Raw genomic sequence first — 18,871 nt, 5'->3', positions numbered from 1 at the left:
GCAGAAATAATGCTTATAAATCCTGTGTGACTAGTCTGTACAAGAGAAGTCTGCGGCTATGTTACAATTCTACTTGCACTCGCTTTTATTTATGAGGCTCCACCCTGCTTCTTGCCACCCTTCCACGGCTTTTACTGGAGGAGCACACCACTTCAGCTCTGGAGGCACACTGAAGCTGACTTGTGAAATGACGTGTCTAAAAGAACCCACATATCACACAGTTTTAAATATAATATTTATTATCATGTTCTTATTAAAAAGTGTGGCTTCATGTACGTTTGGTAATTGGCACAGCTGAGGAACAGTACCCCTCGACAAGGAGGGGGAGGAACCTCTCAACTACGTCTGCCACTGCTGGATCTGGAACAGGGAGCCATGGGTTAGACTTCAGAGAATACACTGTGTGTGCACACCTAAAATACCATTTAGCTCATCATCAAGCCTGGCTGAAAAGTACACCTACTGCCTCCCCTTTAAATGGGGCTTAACAAAAAAACCAATGCTTCACAAGGTGAGCTTTAATCAAGAGAAGCTAACATGTTAGTGTTATAATTCAAAACTGAAAATCTTCACCTCTCTCTAAATCTCCATTTCCTTTACTGGGATTCTGAGCAGCAACAACCTGCGGGCAGCCAGCTCAAGAATGGATTCTAAGTTCATGTTCACTGCGCTGCAGAAAAAGCGCTGTAGATGGTGTAAAATCTGGAGATTCTGCTATTCTCTCTCACAGCATCTAAACTTGGACTATTTCACAGCCAACAAATAAAATCCCAGCTTCCTTCTTCCAGTCTCTTAAAGGGAACTAGGAAGGTAGGCAATTGGCAGGGTTTTTTCAGAAATTGAAAAGGGAAAAAAAAATACTACACACATGCTCAAAAGTTTAAATTCCTACTGAATAGTAGTAATTATCCCAGAAAACTATTTGCTACATACAAAACAACTCTCTACAGAATAACATTACTAGACGAAAAAAAATAAAATTCTTCACTTGATGATTTCTCAATATTAATAGAATTTTAAGAAAAAAAAATAAAATTAAAATATGGTACCAAGATATTTATCCTGGAGTTAACACCACTTTGAAATGATTCATCCAATTACAAATGTGCATATTTATGAAACAGACCATTAGCAATTTTAAATGTTTTGTATCAGATACAGATGTTAAACAATTGGTCTAAAGCGGTTTGTCTCATTTTCCTCAGAGCATAAATAATACCAAGAATACTAATAAACCTAACCAAAGAGGAAAAATGTATTAAACACTTTATTCCTACACTGGAAAATATATATGAAAATTCAACTGAAAAATGAGACAGACCAAGAAGAGTTAAAACGTTGTTTTTCCTCTACCCCAATAACAAGAGGAAAGAGTGTCTAGATATAGAAAGTAAGCTAATTTTTGAGAACTGTAATGGAGAAAATTAATTACCAAATTCAACAGACATAATTATTACACATTCAAAGCAAGATAAGGCAAATTCTTCGATTCCATACAAAATCTCTGCTCAATGTTGACAAACTCATGTTTAAATTTAGAAAGTGAGACTTTACAACTATCGTTACTGTGACAAAAACAAACACTCAGCTATCCACTACAATTAATCTTGCAGAAAAACATGAACCTACGTGTTAGGCGAGGACCTTAACTGCCAGACTTTTAGGATGCATATGTGTGTTGTGAGGTGGGAAAGGCAGCTAAAAAGCAGGTTTTGAAATTCACACTGATGAATCGTTCCAAAATTCTATCCTACACCAGAAAAATCTACCCAATGAATATTTATTAGCTTTTATGTCCAAATGAACACAGCTATACTTTTTTTTTTTTTTTTTTTTTTTTTTTATACACACATCTTACTATTACATTCTAAAATCTTCAGAAAGTCAAGAAGTCAACAGATGGCCAAGATGGTCTGTAAGAAGTTAAGGTACACAAGTTATTTCTGCACCCAACGCTTTTACAGTCTATTTAGGAGAAATTTTAAGGATCTAGCTATAAGTCTTAAATCAGTTTTCCTTGGTTTATAATCCACCTTACCTTTTAAAAGGCAACCAACTATTTCATATCAATAACTTTAGGAAGTTCCACCTAAACATGAGAAGCAACTTCTTTACTCTGAGGGTGGCAGAGCCCTGGCACAGGCTGCCCAGAGAGGTGGTGGAGTCTCCGTCTCTGGAGACATTCCAAACCCGCCTGGACGCGTTCCTGTGCAACCTGCTCTGGGTGACCCTGCTCTGGCAGGGGGCTGGACTAGATGATCTCCAGAGGTCCCTTCCAACCTTATGATTCTATGATTCTGTTCCTTTAAGATACTATTTTCTAGCACATCCCTATATCCAGAAACATCTTACCCTTTCTGTTACACATACATTAAAAAGGGGTGGAGGGGACAGAGGGAAAGTGGCATGAAATAAATGCAATTTCTTTTTTTTTTTTTTTTTTTTAAACAGGAGACTTATTCCTAACTGGTAGGCAGGGTACTCACCTAGGATGTGGGAGAAACAGTCTAACTACTTCCTCTGAATCAGTCCGCAGGTGAAGAATTACCATATGTAAGACAGCAAAACCAATATATACATAGACCATGGAGGTGACTACATGGCTACAGATGAGGCACTTCACACTGTAATAGTTATTTATATTTTTATGTACTTTTACCAAACTCTTTGGTCAACCTGCAACTTTTCATGTTAGCCTTTGATCATTACTTTGACCACTCATTTCCACACCCATATTGAATTCCCTCTCTTCTGCTAGCATTAGTATCTCTGACCACACATTTGACACAGTCGAAAACTGGTCCAGCCTAAAACTAACTGAAATATTATTTCATTCAGCTAAATCAACTAAATTTGTTTCGCCATATGGCTGCTCAAAAGCTGTGCTGGCACAGGGGAAGGGGAAGCAGTGAATCACCAGGTTAGACATCTTTTGGCAGCAATGCCGTTTCATGCTGACCTACACCGTGTGTTAAATTACAACCAAAGAACAAAATTAGGAAAAATGAGATTCCAATTTGTGCTCAAAGAAAAAAGAGTAGTGTAGCTACTACTTGAGAAGTCTGCTTTATATTTAAATGAAACATCTGTACTCTCCCAAGCATTGCTGCATCTCACATGGCAACCCATCACAAATTAAGTTTCTGGACAGAACAAGGTTTGTTTATATACACTGATCCATCAGCTTCTGGATATGAAAATGAATCCAGAACTCAGCCTTAGAGTCAATGGGAAACTCAAGCAAAATGTAAAGCACAAGAGTTTATATACCTGATGTGTTGCTAAGTCGTTATCAACCTATCAAATAGGATGTTAATTAGCATGAACTGTGACTGTTTTAAGATGAACCTCAGTACAGACACTTACACAAGGGTATTCACCAAAATGAACAATATGAAACTGAGAAAATTTAATGAAAGAATGATTTGTACCAAGAGTGGCTATTTGTAACTCTTAGAGTTGTATAAAAAGAGATTGGGACAGCCTGCAAACAGCAATACCCAAAAATATGGCACCCAAGAAGTAACAGGTGTTTCAGAAAGTCAATATTTAATCTGAAATGTAATTATCCATCTCATGCAGAAATGCGAACACGTAAATAAAGCATTTTAAAAATATTTAGCGATGGGCATAATTTTTTTTTTCCAAGTTGATTGCACAATCCTCGATTTGTGCAGCTGTGGAAGTGCTCTGATGCCTGGATTTCCCAGCGCGGGTGACTCATGCACAGCTAAATTATTCTGTGAAGCTTTTGTGAAGAGTGGACTGTTTGACTGCCTGAAGAATGGAGTAGGCAGTGCACTTCGTCAGAAAGCGTCTTCAAAAAGAAAGAAGTGAGATTTCACATTCACATTTCCATAAAACGAGAGAGTAGGAACGCTTTAAGCTCCAACACTAAAGCACAGTCCAAGTCAAAAATTACCGATTTAAAAAATTAGCAATTTTTACCAATTACTAATAGCTCCTCCTCCCTGCCTCCCCCACCCCTTTCCCCTAGAAGTCCTCTACATCATCCTGGAGACCGGGAAGCGATAACAAAAGAAAAAAGAATGAGGCAGAACAAAACCAGAACAAAATGAAACACGGCAAACACCGGGGGATGCTAACTTCAGTGTATTCCAAAGTAATTTGTCAAAATACGCTTCTGTAGTAGCACGCTGACCATTATATTCATAAGATTAACAAGATACAACAAAAGTAAAGACTTACTTTACTAAAATTCTGGTGTCTGACAGTGGATCCTTCAGTTATTCCCCCAATACAGCTGCCTGTTGTAGAAAGAGCAAGGTTATTCATTACATAAAAACTAAATGCTACAATTACAGAATTCCAAACCCCTGCATTGCGCTACACCTTACTTTCATGAAACGAAACACTACAGTTGCTCTTTTGTCAGAACTTTAAATGTAACAATCCAGGCTCAACTGGAATTGCAGTGATTGCAAAACCTGAGATACAGGACAAGTCCTTCACATCACATAGGCAAGAAGTGCCTTAAAAGGAAAGGGAAAAAATAAAACAAAATAAAAAGGTTTTGCAATTGCAGAGAGGAAACGTCTTGGCTAAAGAATGGACAAAACCAAGGCAGAAAGACTTGACTCTTCTTGTCTTACTCTTTGCAAAACACTTTGTAACCACTTTGGGGACAGGTATGCTTTTGCCACCCTGCTATAAGCAAGAATCAAAAAAAAAAAAAAAACAGCCAACATTTAGTCAGTAACTGGACTTGCTCAGGCAGGAAAGATGGTGAGTTATTTGGGGGGGGGGGGAATAAAAGGGATAGCATAGCATGAACTAAGCAGAAACAGCAACGCAGCGATAGCAAAAAGCCTATAAAGTCAACTCTGAAGTTAATATAATTTTGCTGCACTCCTCCCTCCCTTGTGGCCTGCTGGTGACATGAGCAGAAACTTTCAGAGCTTGTGGCAAATAAGCGAGTCCAGAAAACCCACCGAATTCACCTTCTGAGGGTCACCAGAGAAGCAGCGAAAGCAGACCAACAAATTCCTTTTTTCCATAGATCAGTACGATCTTCAAAATATTGGGCCCAGACAATTTAATTACAAATTAAGTTGATTAATTATGACGACAATATTACTCTTCAAGCATTGGGAATTTTTTAAAAGGAAGGCTTTCTGGACTTTGCAGACTAATTCACCACTCAGCAAAAATTCTGTCAACTATTTCCCATTCCCCTAGCTCTTTCAAAAATATTTTAAGATCACAATATTGATTGAAAGACATAAAACATAATATAACTGAGGAATTTCTAGGCCACATCTTTTTAAGCTTTGCTCCTACCATATTTGAGGTAAGAATTTTCAAGATTAGGTATGGGGAAAAAAAAGAGAGGTCACAAATTCATCTCCTTTTTGTATTTTTGGAAAATCAGGTTCTGTCCTGATACTTACCTATAAACTTTAAAACATTTCAAATAAGTCCTCAAAGTTATTTACGTGAGAACTATTAGTCCCTTTTACCATCTACAATACTCAACACAAAATCATATCAACTACTTGAGACTATACTCACTACATTTGCATGACTTTAAACTCTTCAGCTTTTTTTTTTTTTTGCGCTTTTACCACTTTTCAAGCTTTTCTTTCACAGAATGATCAGACGACACTATTTCTAACTACCAAAACACGTGTCTCAGTCTGCTCCTCAAAGCTTTCTCTGCGCTCTCAAGTTCTCAACACCTCCCAAATTAGCATCACCATATTTCATTTGCAAACATTTAAAACCTTCCCTTCCAGGTCACTACTGAAGATGCTGAAATTAGCACTGCTTAGAAGACTGCCATCTCCACATCAAGTAGGATCTAGTTAAAAAAAATCACGTTGCATTAGATATATTTTACAATATTTTAGATCAAAGCAAATGCAGTAATCCACCCTTATAGGCTCTTTTCCCACTTTATTAACAGAACCTGACTTAGATCATCCAATTAAGTACTGAAAAGTAACATTATGAAAGCATTTATAAAGGCATTATAGCCATTCCAATTTTCAATTAATATATCAGTTATCAAAAAGTAAAACTATAATCAGATTTTATTTTAAATGGCAATTCTCTTCTGCTCCGAACATTGTGAATGTGGTTTCAATGACCTAGGATCTTGCTAGTAGCCTATTTAACAGTGGCATCGAGGAATGGGATTCCAAAAGCTGTCAATATTCACAGGAAATCCTGAAATTAATACAAATTGTATGTTGAAGCCACATGCTAAGAGGCTAGTGAAAACAGCTGTACTGTATTTAAGTGTACATTAAGGCATGAAACCTTTTAGTTATGCCTAACACATTAACAAATACGCAAATAGAATAAGAATGAAATACGCACTTCAACATAATATTGCACTATTTGTAAAACAAGATTATCTTGCCGGCTTACAATTCTGATGTTTTGACTCTCGACGTTTTTCTTCATTTTAAAATGAGGCTTGAAACTGCCTCCTCCCAAAGCTGCTATATGAAGCAGCAAAGTACTAAATTTTGATTTTTTACTTAACACATTGTTTTTTTTGCTAGCTAAAGTGCTACATACACACATGGCAGTAATAAATGCTGTAGTAGAAAGGATTATACAAATTGAATGGAGAGATGCTTAAGCCTAAGAGAATAAAATATACTTTTATAATATGTTGATGCTAGTTACAACATGAGGGAATAGACTGAATAAAAGCAACTTAAATTACACTGCAAATAACACGATTTGAAAAAAGTATCTGGCTTTATTAAAAAAAAATGAAAAATGCTGATTCTTGTGCTGCTACAACATTAGATTTTTTTTTAATTATTATATTATAGGGCTGTCCTTTTAAACGTCTCTGTCAATAGAAATCTTACTTGAATCTTGAAAATTTTATGGAAAACAGTCAAAGCTAAGGCCTAGATTCTGCAAAGATCTAATAAACAAGAAGTATCACTGAGTTTAGTCCTAATAGAATCACAGAATCATTTAGGCTGGAAAAGACCCTTGGGATCATCGAGTCCAACCATCAACTCCACTCTACAAAGTTCTCCCCTACACCATATCCCTTAACACCATATCTAAACGACTCTCAAACACATTCAGGGATGGTGACTCCACCACCTCCCTGGACAGCCGATTCCAGTGTCTGACCACTCTTTCCGTGAAAAATTCTTTCCTAATGTCCAGCCTGAACCTACCCTGCTGCAGCCTGAACCCATTCCCTCTTGTACTATTGCTAATTACCTGTGAGAAGAGACCAGCACCAACCTCTCTACAATGTCCTTTCAAGTAGTTGTAGAGAGTGATGAGGTCTCCCCTCGGCCTCCTCTTCCTCAAGCTAAACAGTCCCAGCTCCTTCAATCACTCCTCATAAGATTTATTCTCCAGGCCCTTCACCAGCTTCGTTGCCCTCCTCTGCACTCACTCCAGCACCTCAATATCTCTCTGGTATTGAGGTGCCTAGAACCGGACACAATACTCAAGGGGTGGCCTCACCAGTGCTGAGTACAGGGGGACAATCACCTCCCTCCTTCTGCTGGTCACACTATTTCTAATACAAGCCAGGATGGCATTGGCTTTCTTGGCCACCTGGGCACACTGCTGGCTCATGTTCAGCCGCTTGTCAATTAGAACCCCCAGGTCCTTTTCTGCCAGGCAGCTCTCCAGCCACACTGCCCCAAGCCTGTAGCGATGCATGGGGTTGTTGTGGCCCAGGTGCAGGACCCGGCACTTGGCCTTGTTGAAGCTCGTACCGTTAGCACTGGCCCGTCGGTCCAATCTATCCACGTCTCTCTGTAGAGCCTCCCTATCCTCGTGTAGATCAACACTCCCGCTTAGCTTCGTGTCATCTGCAAACTTGCTGATGATACACTCTATGTCCTTATCAAGGTCATCAATAAAGATGTTAAACAGAAATGGTCCCAACACTGAGCCCTGAGGGACACCACTTGTGACCGGCTGCCAGCTGGATTTAACTCCATTGACCACCACTCTTTGGGACCGCCCATCCAGCCAGTGCTTGATCCAGCAGATCGTATGCTCATCCAGGCCATGAGCCGCCAGTTTTTCCATGAGAATTCTATGGGGGACAGTGTCAAATGCTTTTCGAAAATCTAGGTAGACAATGTCCACAGCCTTTCCCTTATCCAATAATCGGGTCATCTTGTCATAGAAGGAGATCAGGTTTGTCAGGCAGGACCTGCCTTTCAATCATTGGCTTAGACATGTGAGATATTACACTAGCAGTCAGTGTGCAAAATTCTTGGGAATCTCCATACTTAAAATTATACGGGACAGACAGGGAGAACACTTACAAGTATTACTTCAAGGTAAAATGATTTAACATTGGCAATTAATATTACTTAAATTTTCGAAACCTTAACAACTGCCATCTACAACCTCAAATTAAGGAATTCAGTCCAGGAAAAAAAAATAAATCTGTCTTGATTCATGAAAGCTCAATGCACAGAAAGATGGTAATAAACGCAAACACCTGTGAAGAACACACCTCCATTTTTTGTCTTGCTCCTACTTAATGACTGCAATAAAACACTGGACTTTTTTTTTTTTCATTGCAGATGAGTGACTCAAGCAAAACACTCAGGATGAGAACTATACAAGTTTTATAATTCTATATGAAAATTATGAAATTAAAGAAATCAGAAGACTGCTATTTTTGACAATTTAAGAATATAAGCAGGGAAGAAAAAACAGACTAAACGACCAAAATTTCAAAAAGCAGTTATGATTTAGTCATTTGATTTACTGTCACTTGTAGTATTTGTCTGTTTCCTTGACAGTTTGTATTAACAAAAGTTACAAAAAAACCACCCACCATTAATGACACTTTAAAAGTTGTAAATATTAGCACCAAAACTTGTAACTGGATTTGTAGAATAGACACATGTCACAGATGTTCATTGCCCTCATCTACTGACCTATAACCAAAGTGAACAATTTTGGCTATGTCTCCACTAGCAAGTAATGTGGAGCAGTAGAAATGGATCAGTAGATCAAAGCAGCTGGTGCTGGCACTTCTATGCTAGCTGTTCAAGAGGGTTTAGTTTGGATTAGATTTCACCTGGTGTCCAGAAGCAAATATCACCATCACACAGGCCATTCAAAGTTTTCCCGGGTTTTAATAATCAATTCAGACCCGTATGTCCCCAATAGAGACCGAAGAGCCCTTTGCACCCACAGCAGAACTTACATACTAGTTTTCTGGGACAGGAATGTTGTTCAGACACACTGAGCAAGTATGCGATAAGGGGAGATAATCGAAAGATTTTCTCCAAATCAGTATTAATGATCCAAATCAAAATGGTAATGCATACACCAGAATGACATCCTACCTTCCCAAACCAGACTAATCAAAGCAGGTGTCATCTCACCAAAACAAAATACTTGAGGCAACTGAAAGACTGTACCATGGCAATCTGCTGGCTACCATAAAAAGAATTTATTTCCCCTATTCCACAATTCAGCAGAAGACACAAAACCGGATATCCCTCTCATTTTGGCTGCATTTCTCTTTTCTTCCTTTCTTCACTCAATCTTTTACATCCTTTTTTTTTCCCCACTTTAAATATTTCACTTCTTTTCTTCTCTCCCCTTTATTTCTCTCAGATTTTTCTCTCATTTATTTATTTCCTCCTATTACCTGTGCTATTAAATACAGCAAGAGAAAACCAAAGATTCTGGCAACTCTGAACTTTCAGATAGAGCTGTCAGTGCTGGTTTTTATTTGGAAATTCAGGTAGTGTAGACTGAGACAGGCGTGTAAGCACTACTACTGTGATTTAACTTGCCCTAACTCAAACAAAATTCAAAAGATGAGCACGTGTTTGCTTCAATCATTCAAACTGATCTCTAAATCCAGTGCTAAGCAACTACGTGAATTGAGAAAAATCAGATTAATGACAGAGGAATATTAGTCTACTGAAATTAGCCTGGCTGTAAACAACATCTCAAAGAACAGCCACAGAAACACCATGACAGAAATGCAGAGAGAAACTAATCAAGCAAGTTACGTTACAGAAGAACTTCATTACAGAAACACTAGATAAAAATATATTTGGCATACATACAGCTTTTTACCTTAGGAGTAAAGCCAGGAATATATTGCTTAATCTTTGCCCCTTTTTTTTTTTTAAATTTCTTTCTGAGCTATGTCATTTGTTTATATAATAATTGAATCTTCTACATTTTAGGTTAAATGCCAGACTTTCTCTTAGCATTGGAAGTTATAAACAGGACTTTGTCACACACGATTAACTCATTAGTTGCCTAGAATAATCAAAATATTCAGACACTCACCTAGTTTCACTGACATTCAATATACAACATCCAAGTAATCTTCCAGAAGGTTTTTGCAAATGAAAGAACGGGCTTCACTCTGCATTTGCTAAAATTTAGATGAAAAGAAAATTAGATCTCTTTAAAGCAATTCCTAAAGAAAAAATTTTTCAAAAAAAAAAACAAACCACAAAACAACACTATACAGTACTATACAAACTTTCACATGTACATAATTTGAAAATTTTAAGTATAATGACAATCCTTTTAATTCCAGAACCTTCCTTCTGTGTGGACCTGGGCTTCAATGCAAAACACCAAGAGTTTTAATGGTTTTAATTCTGCTAATTCTGGTTTTAATAACAAAAATTAGTTGGCAGCAATTTTCATCAACATTAAAAACAACTTATTCCATTGATTTTTTTAAAAGCCTATTAAACAATTACAGAATTCTAATGTAAGTATTATATTCAGATAATATATTATGTATATTATAATATAACCATTAAAAAATTCTGGTTTTAATAACAGAAAAATCAGAAACAATCTCTTTTTTCCCCTTAAATCTCAGTTAGGAACCAAGAGACCATCTTCAGATCATTAGTTCTTTATACACTATTAAACAAATTTTGATTTAATGAGTCACAATTTTTCTTCACTGTGGCAGACAGAGCAGCCCCAATAATTTTGACCAAGATAACGAACCACCCTACGATACTACATTTCCCATTCCTTGTGGATGGGCTCTGATTGTGCTGCTGCTACTCCTTATTCATTGCCCTTTTACAGCAGGTGTATAAGAACAAATCGGAGTAAGACCGGTTTGATTTCACTGTTCTCCTAAGTAAACGTGTTTTTACATAAGTAGTGATGTGGGCACGTTTCCAGAGAAGCACAGAGGCACTACTGCAAGCACTCACAGCGCCCCACAAGTCAGTGAGAAAGAGCATAACAGCTTTCGAATCTTTCTTCTATTTCTACAAATCAGTGCTAAAAGTATTTTCTCTATATTTAGTGATTTGCTTTTCACACTTCTATGAAAAACATTAAGAAAAGAAAAACGTATAAAAAGCCATTTTTTATAAGTAAATACAAAAGTTCTGTAACTTAACAGTTTTAAAATAAGGATTTTCAGCACAAGTTAGAAAAAAAAAAAGCTCTGAGGAAGAAAGACAAGTAAAAGGACTAATGAAAACATAAATGTGGAGGAAAACAGCCCATGGAGAGACAAGCAGGAAAGAAACTGAAGTACACCCTGGAAAACAAAAATTATTAATAAAGCAAAGCAAGACTTCGTGGTCTAAAAAGGTTACTTGAAAAGCAACACCAAAGGTGCACAGCATGCCTCAGTTTTCAGGATGCTCAAAACGACGTTTTTCATAATTTTAACCACACACAGTATGCATTGTTCAAATCAATCTATTTTATTATAAGCTGTTCTGAACACAAGAACAGCAATGAAGAAGAAAAAAAATAAAAATCAAAGAATGTAGAAAAGCTGAATCAAAAATGCACAACAGTTACGGAAATATACTACTGAAGCAGCACTTGACAGACAGAATCAAGAGTAGACGGGGGATGTTGTTAAGGAAAAGTACAAGGAGTGCAGAAGAAAGTCTCCTTATTCAGTGTTTGTACTTGACATTACAATGGAGTAGAGGAGATTAGGCCTGTTTACTTCTCACAGCCCAGCTCGAACATGCTCAGTAGCTCTGTCCGGTTATGACTAAAAGGATTTGGAATACATCTACCTCATCTGAGTTGGACAGATGAAATGGATTTACGTAAATCACTGAACTGGTACAAACCATATTTTCAGAATGTATCATGCCACCTAATGCAAGAGTTTGGGATGGCACAAAACCAAAAACAACCAAAAAAAAGGCAAAAAAAGAGCGCCTGATACCGCAGCATAACAGTTTAAGTTTTCTCCTAAAAACTCGAGTGCTTGCTCTAACATATGGAGGTGCTTTATCTTTCCAGTGGCAAGATTTTCATTGCATTTTGAATCAAGAAAACAGTACATTCCTTCCCCTCATCCCATTCTCAGACACAGGCTGACTTACTGCTCAATGATTTAAGTCTTGCTAAATTATAATCAACTAAAAGCAGGGTCTTAGAATAGAAAGCGTCAAGCATCATTAACTACAAGCACTTCTACATGTAACTCCATTCACTTTCCTTCACGCACGACCAAACATCTCCAATGCACGAGAAGTCATTAGGAATATAGGAAGGGTTTCCGCCAGCAAGACAAAAATCATCCAGTTTCAGCAATGGCACAGCGTCTGATCTATCCAAATACATCAGTTTCTTGAACCCAGTCAAAAAAACAACGGAACATCTGTAAAAGTTTAACAATAATATCTACTTACAAAGAAAAAACATATGAACACCTACACGAAGGCGAGAGGGGGCCATGGCCATGACCCTCATGATACATTGAATCCAAACCCTTTTGTCACTCCTAAGACAAACCGCCCTGTCTGTCGTGCATTTCCCTTTGTGTGACCATGGATGTACAAAGCAATTAGTAACCTTACTGCAAGATAAGACAAATCTTGCAAAGATGAAAATCTGCGTTTCCCTGGCCCATCTTCAGCTGGACAGTACATAGTGCCCAATCAAGGAAGCGGGGAGATGCCACCCTTTCAGAAATAAGATGACATGTGAACAGAGATATTGCTACTTGAACCCATTAAGATGCATTATTTTGCTTTCTATATATTCTTACATTAATAGGGTATTAAGCTCATCTCCACTTTAACAAGAGCATCTGGAAAAAAAAAAAAAAGCAACCACCAACACCCAAAAAAGCTGCGAGCACAGCAATAGATATGCCCATTCACTGCAACACATCCCTGGGAGAGAGATTAATTCAGCCTCCAGAAACCACCGGGCCACATCAGCACACTGCACTGCTGGGGGCAGTGCCATCGTGAGGTCTTGGGTTTTTTTTCCTTCTAGCTTCCAAGGCAGCTCAGGTACAGTTAGTTCAATTGTTTCATTCTGTGTTCCAGTGTACAGGATGAAAGCTTATTAAAAGCTCATTAGAAGTTTATTCTTGCCCCCACACAACATTAATTTCAATCTCAAACTGAAGTGTAATGTCTACCTTGCCTGAGGTTGAAAAAGAGATGCTTCGTTTAAAGCATTACTGTTCTAGTAGCAATAAAAATCTACATACTTACTTAAATTATCTAGAAATGCATTGTGCCTTGTAGAGTGGGTGGGTAGCATTAGTAGTCCAAATGTGATGTCATCTGAGCAAAAGTCTTCTTTGGCACAGTCTTCTGAAAAACAACAACAACAAAAAACCCCACAGTTCTATAAAGGTGAATCCATGCAAAACAACTTTTAGACCTGAGCCCTTGGTTCCTGCTCTTTGCTTTCTCTCCTGCCATTTCAGTCACTTTATTTCCATCCCTAAACTGTCCACAGCTTCACTTTCCAATTCCTCTATCCACCATAATGAAGTAAATACACATGAAGGAGAACTTCAAAATTGCGTACCACCTTTTACGTAGCTTTGGCACTGCCCGAAATCCAGATCCGCGAGACAAATGCAACAGCCTAATGGTAACACTAAAGTTACGGTTCTGACATTGCCTACAAAACATTAATATTACAATTATTATATTACAATTGCTTTGGGGTGTATTGTGACCTTGCAGAACACCAACAATACACCAGGCAAATTTCTGGAAAGACAATACATCAGTACAATCTTAACTCTGTGTGTGTGTATATGATGGTTCAAACAGGAGATGAGATCCACCTCAGAACACAGTTTAAAACTCTCCGAGAACATGGCACACAACAGTGTAAGAAAAACTCAAACATCTTCTCCTCACTAATGAAAACTAATTTCACTAAGCTGTACTGAGCAAAAGCTAACTATACAATAGGTATTTCTATTCACAAACACTCTACTTATTCCACAAAGAAATACCTCCCCATCTACTACAGATCATAAGTTCCATATTCCTACATACAGTGCTGTGTTTTAAATACGCAGGCACCAATTTGGTAATAAAATCTTACCGCTGACAAAACTACTGCTAGTTATTGCTATTGATGCTTTATACTCAGCACTCCCACATGGCAGGGCACATCCTTTAAGGTATACATAAATCTATTTCCTTCCATCGTATGCAAGGATAGGCAGATTTCCTTTGACACACAAAAAAAAAAAAAAGGAACATCAAACGCCCTGTTCTTTACCACCTTGTCCCCAGTACATACAACATAGAAAGAAGCAGCTAGGGAGGAAGAATGCCAATATTTGAAGAAGGTCTACTGGTCCAGTCTAATGGGATAAGCAAGGCAGGCCATTATCATTTACTTCTCTACTTTTCTATGCAGTAAAATGAAATATTCTGTTAGAAATCAACGTTTCTAATCAAATACCAGTATAATAAGAAATGCCAAGATGTACCCTACGGTGCAGGAAAAGTGCCTAAGTGCCATTTTAAAAAACAACATATACAGAAGTTTATGAGAGGTTATTTTTCATTTCTTACGCCAGCAATACAAAGACTAACATAATTCAATATAAATCAACCGTAAATTTTATCATCTGTATAAAGGTAGTATCAGTTTAACTAAAATAATTTTGAAAAGCAGTTTCAGTTATTTTAATGAAAAAAAGTTTGCGATCCATTTGACTTCATAAGTGGTAGTGCCTCAATTACCTTTGATGTTAGAAGCTTGTATAGCCTCACCTCAATTGCGCCGAAACTCATAAAAATTCCTCAGCTTATACAGAAACTGGGTGCAATAGGAGATAGTGACAGAGCAACACAAACACCTGAGATTGAATTTTCAGGCACAGTTGCCTGTTGTTTTCCTACTCACTTTAACAGCGAGTTAAATTGACAGCTAAATTTCTGAAGGGGTTAAAAAAAAAAAATCTAAGTACTAGAATTTGCGTCCTGACTTTCCTGCCAAACCCATCAAACCAGCACATGCTCAAATCCTTTTCCTTTCTCATCTTTTTTTTTTCCCCCCAATAAAATCCAAATCCATCAACATAATTTATAAGTTTTTAAATATCTTTTTCCTGCCCCATTTCCTAACATCTAGTTACTTCTCATCTTGATTCAGACTGCTCTTCTGATTTTATTATGCTTTCCAGATCCTGCAAAAAACACAGATTTTCCCTCTTTTCCTTCAAATCCCTATAATATTTGGACTTGCTTTATGCTGTCTCTTGCTTCTGTATTCTCATGTTCCTCCTTGCTGATGTACCTTATTCTGTTCTTAGAAACGACAACTTGTTTAATTCACTCACTATGACTCACTTATTCATTTGAATCTTTGTCCCCATTTCTGAGGTCATTCTCCTCATTTTCTATGTCAGTGCAATTAAGATCACAAGCTCTCCAAGGCTGGAACTGTATCTTACTATCTATGAAACATCATGCAAAGCTTTAGTGCAGCACAAAATGTTTAGCTAATGCTTCTGAGCTGGAAAAAAAACCAAAAAACAACAGTTTGAAAAAAACCAAACCCTGAAGTACAGTATTTTAACAAAAAAAAAAAAATTTTTTTCAGAAAACATATTTTAAGCAAAACTGCTGAGATGTTAGAGAGTTATCATTGGAACTACTACATTAGTTTCATCCTCAACCACGCAACTGCTAGTAGTAGCTTGATTATATATAATGAATGTTGCTGCCGTGGATGGCAAGAAAAAATTTATTAAATCACATTACTACATTAAAATTTGACAGCAAGAAAAGTGTGTGAGTGGGGGGGACACACAACCTGCATTCCTATTCCGACAGTTCTTGGAAGCTGTGATTCATGCTGCTACTTGCTTTTCTAATCACAGTCAGAGGAAAATCCTGTTTCCTTTAGAATATTTGTTGTTACTATGAAAACTACTTGAAAATAAGCACAAATCAAAGTCACCTAACTATTGTGCAGTCCACTAAGATATTTTAAAACTGACGCATTTTAATACTTGAAATTAATGAATTAAAATTTGTGAATTGAGCAGGGAATTCTCTAGGAAATGAAAGTAGCAAGCTAATAGAATTTTCTTCACTCTCACTAAGTCTATCAGAAGTTTCTCTAAGCCTATGAGTAGGACAGACTGAAATTCTCCACTGAGACTTGATAAAATCTTATAGGTTGAAATAATGAGGTAAATTTCAGTCTGCTGTTTATCATGGTTAATAGGTAACGCGAACATAGGCAAGATAGGAAAGAACCAGAAATGTCATTCTAGACAGAAGTCCAGCTCCTTCTGCTTTTCAACTAATAACTCCATGTTACAAGACAGCGGAGTGGGTTTACGGGAAACCCTATTTGGGAGGTACTACCTTTTTTTCCTATGCTGAGAGAAAAATATTAGTCTTTGGCTATTAATGGACATATTCCATACAGTAACTGGTATAAACAGACATCTTTAGACGGCACCCTATCAGTTTTATCTCTCTACTATTAAAAGCACTTATTCCTTACGGCCTTTAGATGGAAAAGTCCTATTCCTTAAGGTCAAGTTACACTTTCTTTTCCTTTTTACTACTGAAAGCGAAGTCTAAGTTCTGGTCTTCTCAAAGAAATACACCAAAACCATTTTTTGCCCCTGAAACAATGGGAAAATATGAATTTAATCACACCTTAAAGCTATTCTGTTTATTTCAGAAGGATTTATTTTACATACTAAACCAAACCCTGCAGTCAGTGAAATATAGTACCATCTAATTCTGATCAGGACAATAATTCCGTGGCTGATGGTCAAAATACCTTTTATCAGCTTAACATTAAGCAAGTTTTTCGGTGGGCAATAAAGCACCGTTCTGATAGCTCTCCTCTCCCCCAGCACGAGGAGCCAGCTTCCCCTGCCATCGCCCCTCTGACGCACCACCAGATCCTCAGTCCCCATCCCCTTCCAAAACAGCCCCATGTTCTCCTCAAGCCCCGCTGGAACATACAACCCTCTCCAGTTCCTCTATCCAATGCAGAGCCAGCGCTTGCTGAAAAAAAGCAGGTCAGAGCCAAACCCGCATTGCATTATCTCTGTCTCAAGAGAGGGCAGCGACGTGTGTTCCTCTCTACCCAGTTTGCCTGTTTTCCCAAAACCTGTAGGAACATCATGGGCTTTGAGATTTCTCTCTCTCCTACAAACATGGTTGCAATTGGTCAACGATTTCAAAAGCTATTGGTGAATATGTAAGGAAAGAATGAGTGAAAACCAGGAAAAAACATAAATCACATTTCCTTAGGAAATTGGGCTTAAAAAAGAGGCAACTCCCTACAGCTTTTAATGTAGAAAATTTCTTGGTTGTTTACTGAGACAAGGGAAGTAAGCAGATTTTGGCAAAATGTATCCTGATTTCTTTGGCTTTTCATAACTTCACACTTAGGTTTCAAACTATACCTTTAGCGGACTAAGGACTGGGAAAGTCACTCCACGTAACAAACACTTTTTCCCTAATATATCTTGAAGCTTTTGGATGATTGATGAAAACTCAGAAGATCCAAAGCTTTGGAATTTCTCTGACAAGATCCATCTGAAAAATAACAAACTACTACCTTACCACACCAGCAGGAGTCTACCCTCTCTGAATTCACAACCACCTACTCGCCAGCAGCCACCACCAAACTGACAGAATATTGCTCTGTCAGGGTGCACGTCAGTAAGAGCCACAACCAAAAAGGCAAAACCAGCCTCTCACATTACACTAAATATGCAATGAAACAGATAAACACACACATCAAATGCTCCTAAATGCCAGAAACTAATATTTACTATGACATTAAGAACTTTAGTCAAATGTAAAAATAGTCACTTATGTTTTATTTACAACAGCAGCACATTCTCAGAATTGGAAATATGACATTAGCTATATTAATACAGTTTATTTTGAAGTATCCCTTTTTTATTAGGCGCCTTAGTATCTCATACTCTCATTCTCTAAGATCATAATTTAGTATGCAAAAATATGTATTTCCTCAAGATTTCTAATGCACGTTAGGAAATTCTCCTTCCTACAACAGCCACTTGTTACAGGTCTGCCTCCTCTACGGTCACAAACACTTGCCTTGATGGTGTTTAAAAATGTCCTGGAACTTTCTGGATACCCTACCAGTTCAGCAGATAACGAGACGTTTACAGAATCTGAGATCATCCTTCTTCAAGCAATTGAGATATACTCACAAACTTGTGGAGCTACAAGCTAAAAACTCTTATAGATGATGTTGTTAGCGATACTAAAACCTACTATAAAGTACTTAAAATTCAGGTATCATGCTGGATGATCAGCCCATTCCCAGATACTCCACCTCTTCTCTGTGTCCCAAAGCAACACCACTACCATGTGATGAGTTAGCAATTAAGCTGTGCTGCCTGCTCTGTCTGTAATAGGCAACACTACCCTAAACTATAGCCTTCACTAAAAGAGATTATTAGCAGGGCACAAAAAGGGGATTTCATACAACAGGATCCACAATTCTGAAGTACCAAAACCAAGGAGAGTTGCATCACTCAGCAAGACTTTTGAAAAAGTTAGTAGGGATGCAAACCATAAAGGTAACCAGTGAACACAATATTATGCCTTCACCTGTTTCTGAAGGCCTAGGGCACAGGTAA

The 18,871-nt window shown here is 37.7% G+C and overlaps 1 protein-coding gene across 10 annotated transcripts in view; it reads right to left on the bottom strand.

Moving 5' to 3' along the window:
- Nucleotides 1-18,871, bottom strand: part of CLOCK (clock circadian regulator) — a 65,990-nt gene that overhangs the window by 41,254 nt on the left and 5,865 nt on the right. For 6 of the 10 annotated variants that reach the window (XM_054201993.1, XM_054202002.1, XM_054201996.1 and 3 more), the window contains exons 2-4: nucleotides 13,461-13,562; nucleotides 10,291-10,378; nucleotides 4,210-4,268 (exon numbers count right to left, since the gene is read on the bottom strand). The gene's annotated coding sequence lies outside the window, so the exon portion shown is untranslated. Of the gene's footprint in view, nucleotides 1-4,209; nucleotides 4,269-10,290; nucleotides 10,379-13,460; nucleotides 13,563-14,313; nucleotides 14,443-18,871 lie in introns of all 10 variants that reach the window. The other 4 variants (XM_054201995.1, XM_054201997.1, XM_054201994.1 and 1 more) reach the window with 4 other exon arrangements.

This window comes from Rissa tridactyla, chromosome 5, assembly GCF_028500815.1.
Source record: "Rissa tridactyla isolate bRisTri1 chromosome 5, bRisTri1.patW.cur.20221130, whole genome shotgun sequence".
Classification (NCBI taxonomy): domain Eukaryota; kingdom Metazoa; phylum Chordata; class Aves; order Charadriiformes; family Laridae; genus Rissa; species Rissa tridactyla.
Note: the sequence above shows the minus strand (reverse complement) of the source record. Positions and strands in the feature narration are given on the sequence as shown.